This window comes from Carya illinoinensis, chromosome 12 (assembly GCF_018687715.1).
Source record: "Carya illinoinensis cultivar Pawnee chromosome 12, C.illinoinensisPawnee_v1, whole genome shotgun sequence".
NCBI lineage: Eukaryota > Viridiplantae > Streptophyta > Magnoliopsida > Fagales > Juglandaceae > Carya > Carya illinoinensis.
Window position 1 is genome coordinate 2547886 of NC_056763.1, and position 4362 is coordinate 2552247.

The following is a 4362-nucleotide window of genomic DNA, read 5'->3' on the forward strand; positions in this document are numbered from 1 at the left end:
TAGATGCCACATCAACAACAAGGTATGTAGTATGATTATTGATGGAGGGAGTTGTACTAATTTTGCTAGCACTACTTTAGTTGAGAAATTGAATTTACCTACTTTGAAACACCCTATACCATACAAGTTGCAGTGGTTGAATGATTGTGGGGAGGTTAGGATAAATAAACAAGTGCTAGTTTCTTTTTCAATTGGGAGGTACAAGGATGAGGTACTTTGTGATGTAGTGCCTATGCATGCTGGCCATATTTTGTTGGGGAGGCCGTGGCAGTGTGATAGAAGAGTGATCTATGATGGGTTTAGAAACATGTACAGCTTTGAAAAAGATGGAAAAAGAATCAAACTTGCTCCTTTAACTCCAACACAGGTCCATGAGGACCAACTGAAGTTGAAAAGTGAGGTCGATCAAAAAAGAAAGAAAGAAAGTGAAGTTGATCAAAAGAGAAAGAGAGAAAGTGAGATTGATGAAAAAAGAAAGAGTGAAAGTGAGATTGAGAAAAGAAGAAATAGTGAGGCCAAAACTTCAAGAGAAGGAGAGAGTGAAGAAAAAACAGAGAGTGAAAAGAAAATAGAGAGTGAAAAGGAAAAAGAAAGTGAAAGGAAAAAGGAGAGTGAAAAGAATAAAGAGACTGAAGAAAAAAGAGAGAGTGAAAGGAAAAGAGAGAGTGAAAAGAGAAGAGATAGTGCAGAAAATGAGAGGAAAACAAAAAGAAAAGTGAGTTTTTATGCTAAGGCAAGTTTTAATACTAACGAATTTAACGCACCTTTGCCTAGTATTGTTGTTTCTTTGTTGCAGGGATATAAGGTCGTGATTCCTAGCGGTGTGTTTAGTGGATTGCCACCTATTAGAGAGATAGAGCAATACATTGATTTTGTGTCAGGTGCGATAATCCCTACCCGACATTTCTTTGAAGAACATGAGTCCTTGATACACTTGAAAGGACAACGTAAGTTGACTAGAATGCATGCCAAGTGGAAGGAATATATTGAGACTTTTCCTCTTGTAATCAAGTACACACACGGTAAGGAAACTTTTGTGGCTTGTGCATTAGCAAGAAGGTATGATCATATCGTTATTTTAGATGCAAAGTTATTGAGATTTGAATATGACAAGAAATTGCATGCTAATGATGATGACTTTGCCAGTGTGTATGGAGTACATGAGAAAACATCGTTTGGTAAGTGCTATAGACTAGATTGGTATTTGTTTGGAGAGAATAAACTTTGTGAGCCTACTAGTCTTATGCGTAAATTGCTTGTGCGTGGATGTGGTTTGTTGGGTCATTTTGGTGTAAAAAGGATTTTAGATGTGTTTCATAAATGTTTGTGGGAGTATTACTTTCCATTCATTGAGTTTGCATATAATGGGAGCGATCAATTTGGCGTAAAGAAGATTTTTGACGTGTTGCATGAACGTTGGTGGGAGTACCATATACCATTCAATGACTTGTCGCATGAACACTTGCGAAATTATCATTTGCCATTTATAGAGTTTGTATATAATAGGACCATGCATACTACTACTTCATATTGTCATTCTGAAATTGTTTATGGTTTTAATCCATTTATTTCTTTTGATTTAATGCATTTACCTGTTGATGACAAAAGTAGCTTGGATGGACATTTCCAAATTCTTGATGAAATTAACGATACTTCATATCTAGTGGATCATCCAGGTAAGTATCACGTGTTTGCTATTTTTAATGTTATTGATATTTTTCCCTTTGATCCAGGTGGAGATTCGAGGTCGAATCCTTTTGAGGAGAGGGGGAATGATGGGCCCCAAGGCAGAACAAGTCTTACGGATCAATTACAAGATTAAGAGCCACAAAGATCAAGGGAGCAATGCAAGAATTTGTACAATTCTCTTGGGATGAAGCTAGCAAGAGCCCGACACTCATGATGGGCTTGAAAGAAGGAGAACAAGTTTTGATCCACTTGATCCAAGCTAGGGAAGACACAACTTGGGCCTATTGTTATTGAAGGCCTTGTATTTATTCATTTAATTAAAAGAGCTTATTTTGTTAGTTTAGAATAAGTGGGCTTGAGGATGTCAGCTAACATATGTCTTATTTTTAATGAACTAGGGTTTTTGGGAAGGCCTTGTATTTTGGCCAAGGGCATATTTGGAAAGTTATTATTTTATTTGAACTAGGGTTTTAGACGTTACTGTAGCACGGCACTGTTCACGCTACACTACCGCGGCACTATTCCTTTAGGGTTTTGGGGATTGTTTATTTAAACCACTTGTAGCCTCATTTGAGGAGGTAAGACATTTATTATTGAATTTTATGAAATTTATTCATTGTGAGTTGAGTTTATCTCCTCTTGTTCTTGATTGAACGTTTGAACTTATTAAAGGTAAATCACAACCTTTGTGGCGTTCCTCCTTTGTAATTTGGGTTCTTGAGACGGGTTCTTCAACGGGTCTAGATTTTAATATAGTCTAGGTTCTTGAAACGAGATCTCAACGGGTCTAAATTCTCCATCCATAGACTTGAGTTTGGCGTTCTTGGGTGAGTTTCCAATATTGTTGTTGGGTCTCAAAGCGAGTCGATTGGGGTTCACATCAATACCCAAACACAACCAAACTCCACAATGGCGAAAGGGAAGAAAAACTGTGGGTCTTGGTGGGCTTCGTGAGAGCAAATGGTGAAGAGTTAGGGGCTGAGTTTTGTGGAGGATGATGGCTGGCAAGAGAGGAAGCTGCTGTGGTGGTGGTGGTGGTGCATGGCAGCATAGTGAGTGTTGAGCCCGTTCAGGCTATACACGGCCAGGAGAGAGAAAGAGGGGGCGTGAGGGTGGTGGCTGGGGTGGGTGAGGTCGCCGGAGGGTGGGGAAGGTCAAGGGCTAGGCGGTGAGAGCTGGTGGTGGTGCACGGCAGGGTTGGGTTGGTTGAAAGGGGTGCACGGCGTGAGAGAAGGAGACGGCGTCGCGCGAGAGAGTAGAGGAGGAGAGAAAAAGAAAGGGAAAAAGAGGAAGGAAGAAAAAGAAAGAAGAGAAAGAAAAAAAGGAAAAATAAAAAGAAAGGGAAAAAAAGGGGTCCAGTCCTTTCAATTTAGATCTCAAAATTGATCAAACGAAAAGGTTTTAAAATGATAAATTAAATTAAAAACACATTAACTAAATAAAATAAAATAGTAAACCCAACAATAAAATAATTTAAAATAAAGGGCAATTTAAATAATAAACAATAATTCATAACAAGAAAGACATATTGAAATAAATTTCACAACTAAAAAAAACCATAAAATAATACAACAAAACTCATATAAATTTTAAAACAAGAGGACCGATAATAAAATAAAATAAATAATTATTTAATAAAAATACATTTAAATACAGGATATCACAATTGTGGTCCGCAAAATTTATTTCAACCCATTTCATTTGTGGATACTTAAATCCACTAAATGTTTAGATATAGCACATGTATGTTCATTTTGATCCCAGTTGTGATACCCCGTTTTTACGTGTATTTTCATTGAAGGAGTATTTTAATTTAATTAATATATTAGTTCTTTTATTTTAAATTATTGTATTTTAATTGGTTTTATTTTATTTGATGTGGTGTTTAATTTATTTTAGTCGTTTTATGGTTTTTTAAATCGTTTTTGTCGGATCAGTTTTTGGACTCCGGAGGTGAGGACTGGACCTCATTTTCTTTCTCCATCTTTTCTTTTCTCTTTTTCTTTTTCCCTTTTTCTTTTTTTCTTTTTCCTTTTCTTCTTTTCTTCTTTCTTTCTTTTCTTCTTCTTCTTTTTCATTCTCTCCCCGTGCGTGCACGAGCTCTCTCACTCTCTTCCCGTCGCCGTCCAGCAACCCCACCCAGACCCACCGCCGCCAGCCGACGTGGCTGACACCACCCCCACCGGTCGACTCCCCTCCGGCTGGTGAACCACCCCACCAAAAACCAGCCCCATCCGAGCCCATCTAAGCTGCACGGCTTTGGGCCATTTCCGGTGCCGTCGCTCCACCACTGGCCACCACCACTTCACCACTTCATCCCGTACCTCTTGCCGTCCTAAGCCACCCATTTCCGGCCCCGATCCGTTGCCGGAGCAGCTCCCACGAGCTCAACTCCGATCTGCCCCTTTTTGCACTTCCACCGCCATTTCCACCGCCATCCACAGCCAAAACTCACTTCCATTAACTTCATAAACATCTCTAGGCCATTCCCTATCAATTTCAAGTCTTGGTTTGTTCCCGTTCGAAAGTGGGTATTTTACAACCCACGGCCATAGTGTAAAATACACTGTTACGTTGCTTTTTCTCCGCCGTTTGCAACGTCGTGATCCTTCAAAAAATACCTTATAGTGTTGTAAGTATTTTCCAAACTCTATTTTAGATTTAAAAATATTT